The sequence below is a fragment of the Triturus cristatus genome, chromosome 7 (assembly GCF_964204655.1).
Source record: "Triturus cristatus chromosome 7, aTriCri1.1, whole genome shotgun sequence".
NCBI classification, from domain to species: domain Eukaryota; kingdom Metazoa; phylum Chordata; class Amphibia; order Caudata; family Salamandridae; genus Triturus; species Triturus cristatus.
The window spans coordinates 289,261,981-289,283,380 of NC_140590.1; the positions used below are offsets into that span (position 1 = coordinate 289,261,981).

The 21,400-nt window shown below is 45.8% G+C and overlaps 1 protein-coding gene across 3 annotated transcripts in view; it reads right to left on the reverse strand.

Moving 5' to 3' along the window:
• Positions 1–21,400, reverse strand: part of LOC146809468 (excitatory amino acid transporter 2-like) — a 968,543-nt gene that overhangs the window by 596,944 nt on the left and 350,199 nt on the right. The window contains exon 1 of one of the 3 annotated variants that reach the window (XM_085616312.1): positions 3,908–4,000. The exons of the other annotated variants lie outside the window; for them this stretch is intronic. The gene's annotated coding sequence lies outside the window, so the exon portion shown is untranslated. Of the gene's footprint in view, positions 1–3,907; positions 4,001–21,400 lie in introns of those variants that run through there. 3 annotated transcript variants of the gene reach the window in all.

Below are 21,400 nucleotides of genomic sequence, written 5' to 3' on the forward strand. Positions count from 1 at the left end.
GCTGCACCACTTCAGAAGAAAGTACTAGCTTACCTAGTCTCTGAATAAATATCACTGCAGGAGACCTACCTCTTACATTGCGAATCTAAAAACTTGAAAATAGGCTAGATTACGGAAACTGTTTATAACCAGCAGAGAATTATAGGATTATACTATTTATAATGAAAACCCAATGTTCCAATAATGTAATTATGACACCATAAAAGCAATTTACACCAAATATGTCAGTGCAAGTCAACAACAAAAATATACAAAGAGTTGAGAAATGTAATCTAGTCATCTAAATATATCAACAAAAAGAGGTGCAAGTGTTTCACCGTATAGAATCCCTGTGGGTAAATCTCATCTCAAAGGTTTCATGATGAGTGATGTGATGTGCATGGCAAAAACTGCAGGTGTTCTACTATTTCTCCCACTTTTACCAATCTGCGAGCTCTGGAGAAGGCAAAGTCTCAACTAATTGTTCATCCTAACAGCAGAGTATGATAAATCACTAGAAACATGGTAAAAAGAAAGGGAGATTGCTAAGCGCCCAACATCAAACACAAGAATCTATGCCCATGACAGTGGACATTCCTTCAACATCTGGTTACCTGTTAACACATGCACTTTACATTTGAACCATCTTTGGCCATTTGTACAGTTCTAATCATGGCTATATCTCCATAGTTGTAGCAATCTTCTTGAATCAGATAATGCTACCGCGCTAATCTCCTGTTGACTGTGACTTCCTTGAAATTGTGAAGTAATGCAGGACATGTCAACCAGGAAGGCCTCAGGTCATGTTAGTTTTTCTGCTGACAAGTATAGCAAGGCCTAGGCAGGCATAATTATGCAGTTCAACAGGGCCACCATCTCCTTAAATAGGCAAAGACCAGGTACTCTGACACAGCTACAAGCAAATTTCCCTTATTAATGTGGGCACAAAAATCCTGGCTAATTACTTGCAGTTGGACTACCCACTATTATCCTTGCCTTTGTTCATCCCATTATTTCCGATATTTGCCAAGATATTCCTCCAGGAACAACGTATGCACACTGGATCACTAACACAAACAAGTGTGCAATGGAACTGATAGCAATAAAATACCGTTGTTAGACACTAAGAAGGCATCTGATCATGTCGAATGGGGTTAATTAATTAGAAAATTAGAAAAAGCTGAACGCTTTTTCGAATGACCAGGTCAACAGTTTCCTGTCTGACTCTTAAGACAAAGTAGTTGCTAAGGTTGCCTGTGTTCACATGAAAGTTTAGTAGAAGTCGAAGGAAATAAAGGACGCTGCATCCTGGATGAGCAGCAGCTGCCTGAAGCTCAACTGGGAGAAGACTGACGTCCGCATCCTCGGTCCTACTCCCTCTGCATGGGACAGCACCTGCTTTCCCACTGCCCTTGCCAGCCCCCTTATCCCCACGGACCACGCCCAAAACCTCGGCATCATACTCAACTCCTCCCTCTCCATGACCCGACAGGTCAACGCCGTAGCCTCCAGCTGCTTCAACACCCTCCTCATCCAGCGAAAGACCTTCAAATGGATCCCCCCCGAATCAAGGAAGACCATCGACCATGCACTCCTAACTAGCAGACTGGACTACGGAAACGCCCTCTACACAGGAATCAACAAATCCCTGCTCCACAAACTCCAGACCATACAGAACACCACTTCCAGACCCGTCCTCGGCATCCCTCGACATGAACACATCACCCAACACCTGCGTAACCTCAAAAAGAAAAGCACAGAGAGGCACTACACAGGTAAAACAGCATAAATGCTAAAGAAAGAAAAGATTTTTCCGGACTCTTTACAATGGCGTCAATCAAGATTTTTTGATAGTTGCTTTGTTCAAAACAACGAAGCACTGATGCAGCCAACGCGTTTCACCCTGAATAGGGCTTCCTCAGGGCTGCAAACATAATATGCATGCAATCAGATAACAATAAATAATGTAACATACACATTTTACAAACATGATATTCTAAATCTTTATATAGTGATCTCGTGTATAACAATATTCAAACTGAGTGCGTTCCGAGCCAACCAATCGGTTTAGCAATAGAAAACCTTAAATTCAGAGGAAAAAGGAAAGGAAACCAACCACATATCCCACAGTGAAACATTCATAGGTAGAGCAAAAACAAAAAAACACAAGAGAAAACAAAGAAAATACACTAGGAAAGGTCCTAGAAACAGACACCACAAATAGGGTGAAGGGCTCTGAGGCGCTACTAAAACCCGACATCTCCATGACCACATGCTTATAAGTGACTAATTTTACAAAAAAAAGAGTCCGTCACCAAGATAAACTCCAAACTCCTGTATTTCTCCTCACCAATAAACAACTGAACTGCAATTGAATGTATGATATCTTAACTGCGCAGATGGTGAAGAGACCTGTCAAACCTGTACAAACACACCGAAATTTAAAAATTAAGCCAACCTAAACATACAGATAAAACACAAAAGTTCGCCACATCAAACAGCATGGGAATCCAACAAAGAAGAGGCAAAACTCATCATTACCTCAAATTGATGAAGTGTGAAAAGCACTTAAAGTGTATCACTCGTCCAGTCCCAAGCAACACTAGGTTATTCACTGTGGTAAGTTGAACAAAAGTAGCTGGAAGAGAACATTCGTTTTCTCAAAGATGCGCAGAACATGTGTAGAGATATGTAGTCCTTCTATTGGCTACTCTAGTGTGACGAAACGTCATGATCATTACATCACCCATTAAGAGTGCTCTGGGCGCTAACACTTCTGCGGAATGGCGGCTCTCTACTGGGACTAACATTATTACTAGGCCTGGGCGAAAATTTCGTTCCGTTCGCGGAAATTGCGATAATTTGACATTTTCGCGTTCCGCGGAGAGCGCGAAAATGTCAAAAATTCCGGTTTCCGCAGCTTGGCGATAATTTGTTTCTTGCTCGCGCTGTAAAATAATACATTCTCGCGCGCGCGATCGCCTTACCTGAATCCCTGCGTTCGCCGACAAGTTTTCTTGATCCGGTCGCGTTCTCCATGAGATGTTGTATTGTTTTTAACCATTTGCGCTGTCTCGCGACAGTTCGCGCCCGCAGTGACGTCATGCGTCGCGCGATCACGTCTTTCTTCTCGCGATCATGCACCGCGAGACAACTCCAAACAAGATGGCCGCGCCCGCAAGCAACCACATGGGTAAGTTGGCGACCCGCAACCATGCAGAAAATCTGGCGAACATGCCGGAAAAAAACTTCCGCATCTTCGCGATATTTCTGCTTGTTTGCGATAATTTTAAACATTTCCGCGATAATTTGCGAAAGTTAATTTCGCAAATTCCGCCCACCCCTAATTATTACCCATATCATTTGTTTATTTAAAAGAGCTCATGTACCCAAAAAAATCAAACCGACAGTTCTCATATGTATAAGGAGGCTAAAATAAACACAAATACCCACTAGTCTCAAATGCATGAGATCAATAGGCCCATGAAGCCCTATCAGTATGAGCTCGATGTTCCTCTCAATCCTCATACTTTGTTACAAGAATGGCACACACATACGCTAATCTACGGCGCAATACCCGTACAGAACAGAACAGAGCACAACAAAATGCCCTTTATAAGTACAGTTTGCTTTAAATTGCAACGGCACAAATTTATCGGGAAATGCGATAGAGGCATGTTCGTGGTTCAAATCTCCATCATGCTGACCCATCTGACCAAACAACATGTATAAGATTACAATGCCTTACTATGCGCTACGTTGAAAATGCGGATGGCACCCGATACTAATACAGTAGTTCAAAAGCAATCTAACACAATATAATTAACTTCCAAGCAACCGTACCACCCTCATCTAGCCAAGTCCCCAATCACAGCGTCAAAAACTACATTCGCTCGTCTCGTCCCCATTTCGAACAACCCGTACTCACGTTAATATTCCAGATAGTGGCGAATGTTCAGATACGTTTAGTCGGACGCGATCTTTCACGCTCCCACCATTACGAAAATAGTGCGTAAAACTGTTGCGTGTCACATGGCTAAATAAAGTCAATCACCATGTCCGTTTCACGGCGTGCATACAGCACATTGGTACGTCAGAAGTGTCAAAGCTTCTAAAGCTTTATTGACACAAATACATTTCCCCTAAGCCTGCACTCGTTGCAGTACTAAAACAGACTATAATCGTAACAATAAGCTAAATTAACATGAATCCTCAAGTATACATACCCGCTTATTACGGGGATATAGATGTAAACAGCACATCTAAAATAACGGATGTTTTGTGTTTTATTTGCCAGTTCGGGATAAAAATTAATAGTATGTGTTGCATGCTTTTATATCAAATCTTAAGAATGTCGTAACGGTGACGAGTCAATATTAAAAACACGCATACTTGTTACCGTACTATTATCTTGTGCGTATCCTCAAATTATACCGGAACACATGACAATACCTCCTTATACACGTTAATATATCGACGTGGATTATGTTACCTTTATGCTGGAATATATATTCTGGAAAATCTATTCCCATAAATTGCACTCAAATAATAAGGCCCCCATTTCCGCATTTCGTTACTAACAGTGCTGTGGTGCTACTGGGACTGGTCATGGCAACATATATACACACAGTGGAGGTAGCTGAGTGGTTAGAGCGCATGCCTTGCATGTATGAGGCCCCGGGTTTAATTATGCAAAATGATGGCAAAATTACTCGAACGTATGCATAAGTATGTAAAACGTATTTTCGTCATTTTGTGCTATATAAAGCTGCCACTAAACAAAGAACAAGGGCTGCGAATAACGAACAACGGCCACTCTTGTTCTGTTCGTGTGTTTTCATGATAAGTTTTTACTGTGAAAGGCACGTAATTACGTGAAATGACGTAATGGTGTACTTTTGGACATTTCACAAAACAACCGTAACACGACATTTCTGTAATAGCACGGATTATGCCGACGTAATATTGCATTTCGCCCAGGCCTGTTCGGGCTTCGGTGTACACAGTTCGCGTACACGTCATGTGATTATAGATTAGGTGATGGAATCTCCCAGTGCCTGCTTGCGTGTGGAAAGATGCGGTGCTGTGTGGGGCGCTCCAATGCCATCGGGTCGAGTTCGCGCTATATAAATATGCATTTTAAAAAAAAAAAAAAAACTTGCAAAGCAGATTGTATAGGGGCAGTTCTCAGGGCTCATGAGTGCTTTAAGAGTTAGGTTCTTGATTCGTCTGAGTGCTACCACGATTTCAATGGAACTGTATATAATATGTACTTTAAGTAGTGTAGTGTGTTATAGAAGGTGCTATTTACACAACTTAATTTATTGCTTGACGCTAGTGGCCAGTGTTGTCGGTAGAACTTAAAAGAGGACGTCTAATCTGGAACGTTAGATGCAGCACTGCGGGGGTCAGTAGTCTGAGAGTATCACATGAATGAGAGCCTGGGCGGTCTTAGGGTACGCCATATGCGAGGCCCCAGGAAGCGCGCACGCGGCAGTTCTTAACACAAGAGTGTTTCAACATTATACCGGACGGTTGCAGGACACACTGAGCATCATTATGGGGTGTAACTAACTTTTCTATTTCTCATTAAGTGCAGAATGCCGCCAAAACGTTCAACGAAGGCCAAAGGGGCCCAGGCCAAAAAGGACGAGTTTATGGCGCTGACGGAGCTGCTGGAGGTCACAAAAGAAAAAGGAGTAGAGTGGGCGCTGATGAAATTAAAGGAAGGGGCAGGGACGGCCGCCCAGGAGGAGTCAGGACGGGGCAAGCGAGCCCGGCGCACACCAGAAAGATTTAAAGAAACATCAAGAGGAAAGCGTCCCAGAGTTGGGGTTTCTCAGGCTACATCGTCAGGTGAGAAGGGAGCTATAGAGTCAATAGACTTGGTTACGAACTTTGCGCAAGATGCTATAGTCGCTCCCACAGATACAAGCGGAGGCCCCAACTCGCTGAATACTGCATCGCCAGCGGGCGTGACACCCGGCTTAAATGCGGGAGCGCCCGGGGCTCAGATAGTTCCACCACCAGTGGTCGCTCATCCTGGCAGCGGCATTGCACAAGTGTGGGTTCAGTCGGGGGGTTTAGCGCAATCCCCAGGTGTAATGGCAACAACATCGACCGGCCAGGCCTTTAACAATTGCCCTGCGAGCACGATGGCCCTCCCACCGGCTTACCAAGGTTTTCCGGGGGCGGTGGTTACCGGGCAATTCCCAGGCGGGGTGACGCCAACGCCGCAAGGGCAACCGGTCAGCAGTGGCCCTACAGTCGCAGGGGCAACAGGTAACACAGTGCAAGGGGCGGTGGTGCCGGGCGTGATGGGGCAGCCTGCACTCGCTTACAGTCTCTTGATCTACGGTTCAGCCTCCATGGCTCTATCGCCCTCTGCGGGCATCACATGGCACGTGCCCCTGGACACCAAAGAGAAGATACTAAAGGGAGAGTACGTAGACGTATTCGACCTCATTAATGCTGGGGTTGTCCCAGGTAAAACCAGGGTAGGAAAGGAGGGGGATTACAAGCAAAAGAGAGCATGGGTGGAATGGTCGATAAAGAATTGGATCACAGGTTTTGCCATTTATGCGGCCATCATGGCAGAAAGGTACCCCGGGGTGGCACCCCAGTTGTTTAGTTATATTTCCCTGATTCATGGGGCGGCTTCCGAATTCCCGGGCACGGGGTGGTTACATTATGACACTAAGTTCCGCCAAATGAAGGCAGTGCGCCCTGAGATAGCTTGGGACCAACGTGAAATTAATGTTTGGCATGCGGTGTTTTATTCTACGGTCCCCACGAACAAGATTAGTCACCCGAGCCAGAATCAGTCCTTTCGGAGTGACAGAGGTGCCGGGGATAAGAAACAGGCCTGCTGGCAGTACAACAAGAACGAGTGTACCAGGGGCGCTACATGCAGATACAAGCACTGTTGCTCCTTTTGCGGGGGTCCTTCCCACCCTGAAACCAGATGCTTCAAAAAATCAGGAAAACCAAGAGACCAACCGCCCCACAATGCGACCAAAGGTCGGCCCTCTCAACCATCCGAGAAACCTGCCAACTCCCATTAGGACTCATGTACTGACACACCTCCTTAGCAAATATGGTAAAACGAAAGAGGCGCAGTTTTTGCATGATGGTTTTATGTCTGGTTTCCGCATCCCTTCATCGGCCACCCCCTCCAGTGTTCCGCCGCGCAACCAAAATTCAGTGCTGCAGAACATGGAAGCGGCGGAGCAAAAAATCAGGAAAGAAATAGCCTTGGGGAGGGTGGCGGGACCTTTCAAACAGTGCCCGAAGCCTGATCTTATATGCTCACCCCTAGGTCTAGTGCACAAAAAAGAGGCAGGTAAATTTCGTTTGATTCACAATTTGTCCAGCCCCTCAGGTCTTTCTGTTAATGACAAGCTCGACCCAGATTTATGTACGGTGCGCTATACAACATTTGATACCGCTATACAAAAACTACAGGCACTGGGTCGTGGAGCCTTAATGGCTAAGTCAGATATCGAGTCAGCTTTTCGACTATTACCAGTTCATCCTGAAGATACAAAGTTCTTGGGTTTCACGTTCAATGGCGAATTTTTCATTGATCTCTGCATGCCCATGGGGTGCTCTATCGCTTGTGCTGTATTCGAGACTTTCGCCAGGTTCTTAGAATGGGCAGTTCAGCATTTCCTGACATCAGTTACTTCTTATGGGGTGGTACATTACTTAGACGACTTCTTGTTTATGGGCCCTCAGGGGTGTCAGTCTTGCAGACAGGCCTTGCTGGCTTTCCAGCACTTGACCAAAGCATTGGGCGTGCCGCTTTGCGCAGAGAAGACAGAGGGGCCTACTACGTGTTTGACATTCCTGGGCATTGAAATCGATACTAGAGAAGGGGTGTGTAGGCTTCCACAGTCTAAGGTGACTGCATTCAAGGCAGCCATCGACGCCTGCCTGGGGGCCCGGAAAGTGACACTACACCAATTGCAAGTCTTAGTGGGGCAGCTGAACTTCGCCTTGAGGGTCATACCGATGGGCCGGCCCTTCTCTAGGAGTATCGCAAGGGCGATGTCAGGGCTTCGCGCCAAACACCATCACACTAGGTTGTCAGCAGAGGTAAAGAGCGACTTGGCCATTTGGAAAGATTTCCTGCAAAACTTTAATGGGTCAGTGATATGGCAATTCCCCAGCAGTTCCAATGTTGAGCTAGAATTGTTCACAGATGCGGCAGGCAGTGTGGGTTTCGGCGCAGTGTTGGGTCCTAAATGGTGCATGCAGCACTGGCCAGAGGAGTGGGTAAGGCACGGTCTGACACGGAATATCACCTTCCTAGAACTGTTTCCAATCATTGTAGCCTTGCATGTGTGGGGAGATATCCTGGCTAATAGGCGCATCGTGTTCTGGTCTGACAGCATGTCGGTGGTGATGGCGATCAATAATCAGAGAGCGAAATGCACCTGGGTGCTGCGACTTCTAAAAGAACTAGTGGTGCAATGTTTACGGCACAATGTTTTATTCACTGCTAGACATGTACCAGGTGTGGACAACATAGCCGCTGACGCCTTGTCCCGTTTTAAGTTGGCAGAGTTCCGCATCCAACGGCCGCAAGCAGACAGAGAGATGACGAACTTCCCAGCGGGGCTATGGAAGCTTGGTGCCCCACTGCCACTGAATTGATAACTGCGTCCCTGGCCCCCAACACCAAATGTATGTATGAGAGGTCTTGGCAGTTATATCAAGGGTTCTTAAATGGGGAGGGGTTAGCGGAAGTGTTCTCGCCTTCGAGTGTGTTGGGGTTCATAGTACACCAAAGAGCCAATGGGAAGTCAGTAGCAATGATGAGGAGACAATTAGCGGCAATAGCTTTGTTTGCCGGGCTTGGGGGGGCCACAGACCCAACAAAAGATCCCAGGGTGCGGAGAGCTATGAAGGGCTGGGAACGTCTAAACCCGGGGGTCAAGGACAGTAGGAGACCCATAGTCGTAAGCAGGCTGGTTAATATCCTGGAGATTCTGCCCAAGATTTGCTTTTCGCCATACGAAGTGCAATTATTTAAAGTAGCATATGCGCTAGCCTTTTTTGGGGCATTCAGGAATTCCGAATTGGTTCCCTCCTCTAAAGCTGACAGGGTGGGGGGTATATGGTGCGAAGACCTAATCCTGTCTGGGGAAACCTTGAGAGTCAGGGTCCGGAAATCAAAGACAGACCCCTTAGGTAAGGGCATTTGGTCCCAGCTGACGGCTGTGAACGGTGCTATATACTGTCCAGTAAGCCTGACGAGGGAGTTCCTACAAATCAGGCCTCAGGGAGGTGATGGGAGGTTCCTTTTGCACGCTGACGGGAACCCTCTCACTAGATTCCAGTTCGGCAGGGTATGCAAGCTTGCCCTGATTAGTTCGGGTGTAGACGCAACGGACTTCACGTCTCATTCTTTCCGCATTGGTGCAGCCACCACGGCGGCGGGGCTGGGGTTACCGGAAGAGACAATCAAGAGGGTAGGCCGTTGGAAATCTAGGTGCTACGAGTGTTATGTTCGTCCGCAATTAGTTTGAGTTGTCAGCGTTGCCTCCTTTGCCTTGCATTGTCCCGCTTTGACCATGTGCCATCTTCACTACTCTAGGTACTACGACTCGAAGGGCCCAAATATGTTGGTGCGGCCACTCTTTTATTCGCAGGGTGGGACGTGCCTTCAAGAACTCACGTGAGGAGAAAAGACAGGAGTTAATCGGATTCAGCCACCATTGGGTTGGGGTAGGCGGTCAACATTTAGCGGAAGTGCCGAGCGATTTGCGGAGGGCCTTGAATAGAGGTATGCCCACCCCCGATCTACTAGTGATTCATTCTGGAGGCAACGACATGGTCCCCGAGGGCAGGAGAGGGGTAAAAGAGTCCTTGTTCTCAGTCCTCGCAGCGGTCAGGAACATGTTCCCCAATACCTTATTGTTATGGTCTGAAATTATACCTAGGCAAGTTTGGGCGCGAGGGGCTCCTCCGAGGGCATTGAATAAGTCAGTAAGGAGACTGAACCAGTCAGTGGCGGAGATCTTACGGAAATCAAGCATCCGGACCATAAGACATAAACTGATACAAACCTCAAGGCCAGAACTCTATGCGTCAGATGGGGTACACCTGTCCGAGGCCGGTAATGACTTATTTTTACAGACAGTGCTAGGAGCCATCACGGAGGCTTTCGAGCGTGGGGGGGGAGGTCGAGTTGGCCAGTAAGCAACTCGCCCTGTGGCGGGGTCCTGAACAGGAGAAATGACAGGGACTCCGTTAGTAGGTGCCATTTTGACCCCAGAACAGGTCTAAAAATCATTTCATGGGCTCCGGGCTGGCGAGAGATCTGGGGCTGACCTGCTGGTGGCTCTGGATTCTCTAGCTCTACCCTGGAAGCCGTCGTTGGTCACAAGTGGTGGCAGATTATTTACCTGCGGCTCGGTTGTCCGGAGGGCGGTCAACCTAAGGAGAGCAGGCTATCTTGGTTGTGGCCTGCTGGCACAGCCCGAAGGTCAAGCAAAGGCCCCTTGGAGAGCGGGTTGTAAATATAATTTTAATGCGTGAATTTGAAGAATTTTTGGAATGCTGTGGTGTTTTAAGAAAGTGTTTTTAAAGACTATACAATAAATAAGACTGACCAATGGTAGGATTGGCCATGAAGTTTAATCAATAAAACTTACACACTGTGAAGACCAAAGCTGACTCAGGTGTCTCCTTGAGAGGGTGAGGTGAAGATGGTGAAGATGGGGCAAGTAAGGCGGGGGGCAAGTGCGCTTTGTATGCCTTCTATGAAGGGCGCCACCCCCCTAAGGGGCATGGCGCCGTTAGAGGCAGCAAAAGCGCCGACAGACGAGAACATCCCTTCCGGGTCACATAACCCGGAAGGGGGTCGGGGCTAAGTGAGCCGAAAGCGGAAGGGCTCAAAGGAGTGTAAGGCAGGCGACCCGGAAGCGGTCTTGTGGCGCGAGGCTTGAAAAGCCTACGAACTCGGAGACGCCCCCTCTTTTGTCTTCTCGCTTGCCAGGGTCGGAGGTCGCAGTCAAGTTGCCCACCCACCCATCCCTGAAGCTAAGGTTTGGGGTATGCGGGGTCCTGAACAGGAGAAATGACAGGGACTCCGTTAGTAGGTGCCATTTTGACCCCAGAACAGGTCTAAAAATCATTTCATGGGCTCCGGGCTGGCGAGAGATCTGGGGCTGACCTGCTGGTGGCTCTGGATTCTCTAGCTCTACCCTGGAAGCCGTCGTTGGTCACAAGTGGTGGCAGATTATTTACCTGCGGCTCTGTTGTCCGGAGGGCGGTCAACCTAAGGAGAGCAGGCTATCTTGGTTGTGGCCTGCTGGCACAGCCCGAAGGTCAAGCAAAGGCCCCTTGGAGAGCGGGTTGTAAATATAATTTTAATGCGTGAATTTGAAGAATTTTTGGAATGCTGTGGTGTTTTAAGAAAGTGTTTTTAAAGACTATACAATAAATAAGACTGACCAATGGTAGGATTGGCCATGAAGTTTAATCAATAAAACTTACACACTGTGAAGACCAAAGCTGACTCAGGTGTCTCCTTGAGAGGGTGAGGTGAAGATGGTGAAGATGGGGCAAGTAAGGCGGGGGGCAAGTGCGCTTTGTATGCCTTCTATAAGGCCCCCATTTCCGCATTTCGTTACTAACAGTGCTGTGGTGCTACTGGGACTGGTCATGGCAACATATATACACACATTGCCAAATCGAAACCTGTAACACTGCCACTAGGTTTTGACTTGAAAAGGGAAAAAAGAAAAGTAGGACACCAAGGTGTATACAGCTATAAAGAACCAGGTTGGTACTGGACTCATATCACAGCACTAATGCATATTCAATAATATTATATTCACTTAAGTGCACGTTTTGCATTTTAGTAGTCATTAGTATTATTTTCTAAAAAACATTTGTACACTAACTTACAATGCACTAATGCTTATTCAGTAACATTATGTTCACCTAAGTACACGTGTTTTGCATTTTAGTGCACATTAGTATTTTTTCTAAAAGAACTTGTAGACTAGTTTAAAATGCATCAAAACAACAATTATAAGTACAGAATAAACCCAACAGAGAAAGAGAAGAGGAAGACACTACTCACATAAACAACCTTATTCTTCACAGAGTACAAAAGTATATCATCTCACTGCAGTACAAGTTCATTAATATCAAATTGATATACATACTTGGCATTCTAGTTAGCCTCTTGCTATCTTAAGAACACTCTATAAATAACTCAAAGTGCATTTAAACAGCACCATTAAGTTCCAGTTAATTACAAACAGAGAGGAAGAAGACACTTGTTGGACAAACAGCATCTCTTAAACATGGAATACCCCCTCGAATCATCACAAGGTGGAGAATTCAAAAGCACATTGCTCATAGGATTGAAACCTCTTAACTGCATTATATGATGACCAAACGTCACCAGCAAATACTCAACACAGCTGACCCATTATTCCAGAAATGTGTGGGTATACAAAGAAAAACCAAAAACTGCCAAATCATATACAGAACACTGATATCAAGAAAGAAACGTAATGGTGTTTTCTTTATAGTAAATAGTGCATTTCATAATCACAGACCCATTGCTCTTAATTTGCAAATCCAAAGAGCTTCCAGTTGTCTAATGTGCAGCTCTCTATTGCACCCCACCCCCCCTCCTGTCTACGGGAGCACAATCAATGGCGTGGAATTTGAAAGTTGCTTTAGGGACACTTGAGTTGCACACATGAGAACCCATGGCATTAGTACTATCATTACTTATACATGCTCTCTGGTGTTCCAGGATGCGTATTCGTAACTTTTCTCATTGTGCTGCCCACATAGATTTTCGCACAATTATATATAATAACGTAAACCACATACATTGACTGGCAATTCATAAACTGTTTGATCTCATGCACATACTTGTTATTGTATGAGAAGCGTACCGTTTTATTAAGGCCCATATGGCAAACATTGCAGTTTCCACATGTAAAGAAACATTTTGGGCGACCCAACCAGTTACCAACAGCTGTCGGTCTGGTCGCTGTGTAGCTTGGCCACCATGCTTCCCTCAAAGTACCTGATCTCTTATAGATTACTTGGGGTTTATCAGCAAAGAAAGATCCCACACCTGGTGTCCCCTTAAGAATTTTCCAATGTCTATGTAAGATTTTAAACATGTCATTATTGAGTTTAGAGTAGGTGGTAATAATAGCAGGCGTTCTTTTTTGATAGATCCCATATTCTTTTTAGGCTATAGCGTGTCCGTTTTCTTGACACCGCTAACCCGTCTTAATGCTTGTGTTAGGCATTGGTCACTATAGCCTCTCCTTTTAAGACATTGCAGTGAGTCTTGTGCTTGTTTTTCAAATTGTATGTCATCACTGCAATTCCTTCGGACTGGAATCAATTCTCCGAAGGGTATGGCATGTTTTGTATTTGCAGCATGAGCACTATTGAAATGCAGTATACTGTTGACAGCTGTTTTCTGATCTTGGTCTTGGACATATTTATGGTAAGGCGTACATTAAACGGATTTTGATTTAGGTAATCAAAATAATTACGTAAAATGTTCTCAGATCCTCTCCACATCATAAGAACATCGTCAATGTAACGCCCCCAAAAAAAGACATCTTTTGTCCAAAGTCCAGCATCATGGGACCACACATACAGTTTCTTGAACCAACCCATGAATAAGTTTGCGTATGAAGGCGCGAATTTAGATTCCATCACCGTACCCTACTGTTGATGATACCAATCTTGATTGAAAAGAAAGAAATTGTTGCTCAGAATTAAGTCAATCATTTCAGGGATCATACCATTATGTTCCAAAAGAGTCGCATGAGGGTAGATAAAAAGTGATCAATAGCCATCTGGCCAAACTCATACTTGATACATATATACAGCGATTCCACATCCATGGTAACCAGCCACATTGTGTCGTCCCACTGTAAGTCCTCTACCTTGTTAAGTATATCCTTCGTGTCCTGAATGTAGGACGGAAGGTTAACAACCAACGGTTTGAGGAAGATGTCTACAAACTCAGATAGATGCTCCGTTAGGGATCCATTCCCAGATATTATTGGGCGGCCAGGAGGAAATTTTGCTCTTTTATGCACCTTTGGTAAAAGGTACAAACATGCAAATCGTGGATGGGAGATCCTCAAATATTGAAATTCAAAATCGTAAAGGAGACCTATCTCCTTCCAATGAGCAAGTCGCATATTAATTCTCACCATGGCATCAGGACAGGGATTGGACCTCAGTTTTTTATAACAATCTTCATTGCTAAGTTGTCTAATCGCCTCTTGTTCGTAGTCGGACCTATTCATTACAACCACATTTCCTCCCTTATCAGCCTCACGGATGACAAGGGAGGAATCATTCCTTAGACTGTATAGAGCCCTACGTTCAACGGTGGTAAGATTTCCCATATTCCACCTGCTACCACCCTCCAGTAATTTATCCTCCAATCTGTGAAAATCATTGGTTACCAATCTATTCAAGACATCAATGCTGTTTAAATGTGGTCATTGTGGTACAAACTTGTTTCTCACGCGTAAGGAGAAATCTTGGTGAATGTCTAGCTCTTGAGCGATGCCCTCCAGGGATATCTCCATATCATCATTGTTGGAAATGGCCCTTTTTGCAGGGTTATCCCCAAACTTTTTGCTTCTTCCTCCTTTTTTCCTGACCAGTGGTTGTTGGCTATAGGACTCTGGGCACTTTGGGCCATATGTAGGTAGCATCACATTTACCGACTCATAAATACCGAATTTTACCGATTCGGTATTTATGAATCGGTAAATGTGATGTAGGTAATAATTCGGTAAATTTTACCGAATCGGAAAAATTCGGTAATTATGAATCGGTATTTACCGATTCGGTAATGAGGCATACCTTCCCATTGGTTCCTATGGGCCTGGAGGCCCATAGGAATCAATGGGAAGCCATTCACCATTACCGAATCGGTAAATACCGATTCGGTAATGGGGGGAGCATATTCAAGGGTGGCAGGGTGTCACATTGACACCCTGTTGCACCCCTGAATCTTGCATGTGTGCACATGTGGCGCACATACATGCCCTAAGGGCATGTATGTCTGCCACATGGCACTCTTAAATCTGCAAAATATTACTTTTTGCAAGGTATTCGTTACTTATCACCAACCTGTATTTGGTGGTAAATAACGAATTCTTAATACTAATTTTCACTCTTTAGAGTGCTCCCTACATATGATTTCAGGATTCGGTATTTACCGAATCGGAATTTTACCGATTCGGTAATTTACCGATTCCTGAAATTATGCCTCCTACATCTCAAATAGCTAAATACCGGTCGGTAACGGGATATTTACAGAATTTCGGCCGTTACCGACCGGTATTTAGCTACATGAGGCCCTATACCACTGCTGATCAGTGCTAAAGTGCATATGCTCTCTGTATAAATTGCTACTATGATTGGTTATCCGTGATTAGCAGATTTGGTTTATCGGTAGGCCCCTAGTAAAGTGCACTGAGTGTCCCAGGGCTGGTGATTCAAATGTTACTGGTGGGCCTGCAGCACCGATTGTGCCACCCACATGAGTAGCCCTAAAATGGTGTCTCAGGCCTGCCACCACAGTGCCAGTGTGCAGTTGCTAACTGCCATGCTGACTGGGCAAGTGCACCCACTTGCTAGTCCCTAAACCTTCCCTTTTCTGCATATTAGTCACCCCTATGGTAGGCCCAAGGGCAGGGTGCATTATAAGTATAAGGTAGGACATGCCCTGGTGTGTGAGGCATGTCCTAATAGTGAATTACAGCCATTTTTGTTTTTCACTATTGTAAGGATATCTGATCCCCTTAGGCCAGAAAGGGCAGTTTGATTATTACATCCTATAATCCTAACTGACCCGGGGAGCATGGTAGAAAGTCGAGTTTAGTATGCCTGAACTCAGAATGATAAAATACATCTTTTAGTGAAGTTGGTTTTAACATTCTGTTATTGAAAATACCACTTTTAAGAAGTAGGTATTTTCTTGCCTAACTATGCAAACCTGCCTCTGCTAGGTTGTGTATTCCTTGTCTGGAGTTTGAGTGACAGGGGTTGGGGAATTCCAGGGGCTGGGGAATTCCCGGAGACAGGGTGAGTCAGCACAGGGCTGAATATAGAGATCTGCATCTAGATGGGAGGGAGGAGTTGCACCTGGGACCTGAATAGGACAGTGCCTGCCCCCCACAGTGCTGGCTCCACCCCCTGTGGTGTGTCTGATGTCTCTGCCCTGCACTGTGAAAGGAGAGAAGGAATCATGTCAACAAAGTGCTTGAGGGCTATGCTCTCCCTCCACAATGCTGGCTTCACCTCCTGTGGGGCGTCTGATGTTTCTGCCCTGCACTGTGAAAGGAAAGAAGGAGTCATGTAAACAGAGTGCTCCAGAACTGGTTTGGACTGGGCGAAGGCCCCTCTGCCTTCAGAGGACAAATGATTTTGGGGTATAAATATTGGGACCCTGATCCCAAGAAATTTGATCATCCTGGAATCAAGAAGGAACCTCTACCAAGGAGAAAGCTGGAAGACTGAAGAGGAAGGACTGTCCTGCTGTGTGTTTGTGGGCTGACCTGCAGTTGCTTTGCTGCCAAGGAGAGGGGAAGGACTTTGCTGTTGCTGTGTCCCCTCGCTTGAAGAGATCTCCAAGGGCCTGAGGAGAGCTGGCCTCCTGTTAATAAGTCCCAGGAACAAAAGGACTTCACCCCCAGCTTCCCCCCTGAACTCTGCTGAGTGAGTTCTGCCCTTCCTAGAGTGCTTGATCCAATTGTGGGGCCTCTGGAAGTTGTGCCTGCTGTTTGGGGAGCTGGACAAGAAGAAAAGAAGAAGATCTGCAACTTACACGCATCGCTCGTTTGCGGAGCGCATCGCCCCGGTGCGGGAAGATTCCTGTTGCTGCGAATATCGTCACGGAGACTGTCGCCGCTGGGTGAGATCGTCGCACCGCTTGCTTGCGGACCGCATCACATCACTGCGAACATCGTCGCAGAGCCATCGCATCGAGGGGCCGCGAGAGGAGAAGATCAACGCACCTGAGATCGTCGCCGCCCCAAAGATTGTCGCATCGTGCCTGTGCGAGACGCTTCCTACCGAACCTGCGCACCTGAATCCATACAAGGTATCGCATCCCTCCCCATACAGACCGGATTCATCGCAACACGCCCGCTGCGTGCGGCGGGGCTGTCGCATCGCCTCCCCAGGGTCTCAGGAGTGACGCATCGCTTGTTTTTCAAAGCTGCAGCTTCCATTTGGAACTTTTGTCGCATCTACAGGTACTTTGGGCTAAACGTGACGCAACTGTGAATTATTTTGACGCAAACCCTAGAACTCTTTTAAAATCATATTCTTGAACTGTGTATGTTGGATTTTTGTCGTTTTGGTCTTGTTTAGTTTAGATTAAATACTTTTATTTTTCTAAACTGGTGTGGAGTCCATTTGTGGTGTTTTCACTGTGTTACTGTGAGTGTTGGTACAAATACTTTACACATTGCCTTTGATAAGCCTGTCTGCTCGTGCCAAGCTACCAAGGGGGTGAGCAGGGGTAATCTAAAGAATGTATCCCCCTTACTCTGACTAGAAGCAAGGGTCCCTATTTGGACAGTGGTACCTACCTCTGCCAACTAGAGACCCCCAGATCTAACAATCATCAAGTGATAACAACAGTGAAACATTTTTTTTAAATTTGCAACTGAATTCTCAGAGTTTTGAACTATATCCACATTCGTTTGTTGAACCTGGGGTTGATTCAAGTGAAAATGGCATTTCAATTTAGGCCTCCTGGAAAATGTGAACAAATTAGCATATAACCTCCACTGGCTCCCGGTCGAGAACAGAATCACTTTCAAGATACTCACCCATGCCTACAATGCCTCCACAACACCAGACCCCAATACCTCAATGAGAAAATCTCCTTCCACGCACCTAAGAGAAACCTCCGATCCGCCAACCTCGCCCAAACCCCATGCATCCGAAGAGCCAGAACAGGCGGAAGAGCCTTCTCCTACATCGCGGTAAAAAACCTGGAACAAACTCCCGATCACCATCAGACGCGCCCCTCCCTCAACATCTTCAGGAAGACACTCATAACCTGGCTCATCGACTCAGCGGAGCTACCCTCCTCTCCCCCCCCGTGCCTTGAGAACCTCGCAGGTGAGTAGCGTGCTTACTATTACCTGATTGAATTGATTCATTGATCAGACAATCTTGTGAAGTGTCAGGACTATCCAATAAAGAAAAAAAAATGAAGATTAAGTCCTATGCTGATGACATACCGCTAATGCTGTCTCTCCTTGATAGTCCTAACCCTACTCTGTTACGCTTAATATCTGCCTTTTCAGGATACAATATCAACTGAGACAGTTGCTGTACTACCAATGAGCAAATAATCTAAGACCTCTCACTGGGAGAACTTCTATTTAGGTGAGTTCGAAAAAACGTGAGCTATCTATGGATTCTGATAAGTAGAGAACTTCACAATATGATACAACCTCTCCTAGAAGCCACCACTACAGACTTCCTGAGGTGGAACATGCCTATGTGGGGTTAAATGATTCCAACCCCCAGGTTCATCTATCTCTTTGGCATGCTCTGTCTGGGGATAATAAGATTGCTTCTCCGACAAATTGATGGCATGACCTAGAAAGTTTTCACATTTCACACCAAAGATCATACGATGGAGCCCATCAACTTTCGCTTCTTTCTTTTATTAAGATGGTGTAGACAAAGCCACATGGTTGCTGTTGGAAGGAAAACTCCTGGAGAGGTTATTGGCCCAATCATTGACTCACTTAAGCCCAAACAGAGTCCAGCAATCTGATGTGAGACTCGTTAGTACCTAGCAAATTGTTTACAAAAAGCTGAGAATTCACAAGCTATTACACGTCAACTTTTCATCGGATTCTGAATATTCCACTGGCTGGAGGAGTTGACAGTAGGCATAAAGACCATACACATTGTAGTTGCAGACATGAGACCAAACAGCCATAGAGAGTGTGCTGTTTTCTGTTACAGCAAAGTGGGAATTACGTTCAACATCTACAATAGCGTTTAACATACCTTACGTCTATATCTCTGACCTGACTCTGCAGAACTGTCTTGTCCAAACTTAGCATAAAACCTGATCCAAGTTCAAAGGTATGGTCACTAGATTGTATGGTAGCATGATAGAAAGTTTGTTTAAGAATCTACTAAAGAGAATCTGATCCAATAATGTCTCAGATGAAGCATGGTCCACCCTGATGCTATACCACGAAACAGGACTGAAAAAAGGAACTTCTATAAAATACAGTTGCATCATGTTCCTTCATGGCAGTGCTATGTATGTTAGTTGGCCTAATCTCAGTCCATAGTCTCTATATGGTTGGTGTAAGCAACATTACCAAGGGCACTGGGCATAAACTTTGGTCAATTCCTAACATGGTAACATATTTTTATGGTATAAGATTCTACATGAAAAACTCAGCGCAACTAATCTTTCTGCTTGACATTTCCACAATAGCAGGCATTATCCATAAGAAGAAATGGTTTGCCACTGCCCAGACCGTTTCCAAACTGAGTATTGTGGAAATGGAAACCCACACAGTTCTTCACTGAAGGAATGGGTAAAATATCTGATGAGAATAGCTTCTCACAAATGGCTGAGCTACAGACTAAATAATCAGTTTCTGAAATGTAACTTTATTTGAGGCCATTTCTTACTTGATGATCAAGCTTTCATTCTCAATCTGATGACTAAATGAAATGTACTGACTGTTGTTTCATGTTACGTTGCTTTCTAAGGATTTTTTTAAGCTTACGTCTGTGCTGTTGCACTGCTGTTGACTGTGCTATCTGGGATATACAACAGTCAGAGCCATGTCTGTGATGCAACACCGCTGATTATTCAAATGGACGATTGCTCAGCGTATGAATCTTGTAGAGATATAAGAGTTCTTGAGGTTGGAGGGCACAGAAAACTGTGTTTATGGAGATTTCATGAGAGTGGCCTACTCTGGAAGGGTTGGTCGCCCTCTGATCCAGAACCTGAAACCAGGGAAAGCTGGTCATCCCCAAGGCACACCATAACTCACTCATGCAACTGGACCATTAAGTTCCTTTGTCAAGTCTCCGAGATGAAACAAATTCCAATCAGAGATTGTTCTTTCCTTCCTCCTAGACTGCTTTTAGAGATTGAATACTTTGACACTTAGGGCCTCATTACAATGGCGGTGGAACCGCCACCAACAGCAAGTCAGTGGCGGTCTCACCACCGCATTACAGTGATCCCGACGGGGCGGCAGTCGGAATAGTTATACTGAAGAGAGGCAGTGGTGAAGCCAGCCCTGCCGTTGTGATTATGATGTCCCTTTTCGACAGCCTTTTCATGGCGGTCCGACCACCAAGTAAAGGCCCCTTCCCATGTGGCCCTAGGGCAGGGGTCTTCAAAGTGTGGGGCGCGACCCCCAGGGGGGCCGTGGAGTGCTGCAAAGGGGGTCGCGCATTCCCGGTCACACTTCTGCCCAGGCCCATACAACTAGAAGAGATTCAGCCCCTCTCCTCCCCCGTAGTGTGTCTCAGCTCGAGCTGCTGTGGGCTCCGCTGGGCTGTCTGCAGTCTTATCTCCAGCACAGCACGGCACGCCTGAGTTTTTCACAGGTCTTTAAAGACCATTTGTATGTTTACATACCTTTTGTAAACTGGTTACGGAGGCTTAGTTTTTCCCGCAAGGGAAACAGGCGCAGGCCCCCTCCTCTCTCCCCTCCCCCTGCTGCCTCCTCATATCTTTTTTTTTCCCCCTTCCTTCGCTTGTTCACATTGCGTTTGAGGAGCAATTTAAGCTAAATCTATTTCCCCCATCCTGTAAATAAAGCCTCGCCCTCAGTTCAGCAGCAGGGATGTTAAATTCATCTGGCTTGAGAGGAAACTCGAGAAGGCAACCCACACAAGATGCCAACCACATTCACGCAGACACACCTATGCATAACAAGAGGGCCATGAGCACATCAGGAGGCCCGAGTGCTGAAAGCCGGGGAAGTCACTCTACTCTCCAGACTGGGGGATGGGCCCTGCTTCCAAGAACAGGAAGAAGGACCCTCTGATGCCACGGATCTGACACTCGGAGGGTAGCAAGGGTGGTTCAGGCGTCTCATCTTAGACTCGTGCTTGGAGCTACTTGAACAATAATAGTTATAATTTTAACGTGCATCGTACATTTAAATGCACCGGTGTTTACTTTTGCAAGTTGCAATTCGCGGATAATTCCTTCTGTCCACGAGTTTGTACTCACGGAAAGTGAAAAATATCTCAATCTCTTCACAAGCTGGAGGTCTAAAGCTTTTTTGGGGCTTTTTCTTAACATCCTCACATTGAAGGTAAGGGACAGCTCTGACGAAGGACAGAATGGAAATGCTCAGGTGGAAATGGGATGAGGGAG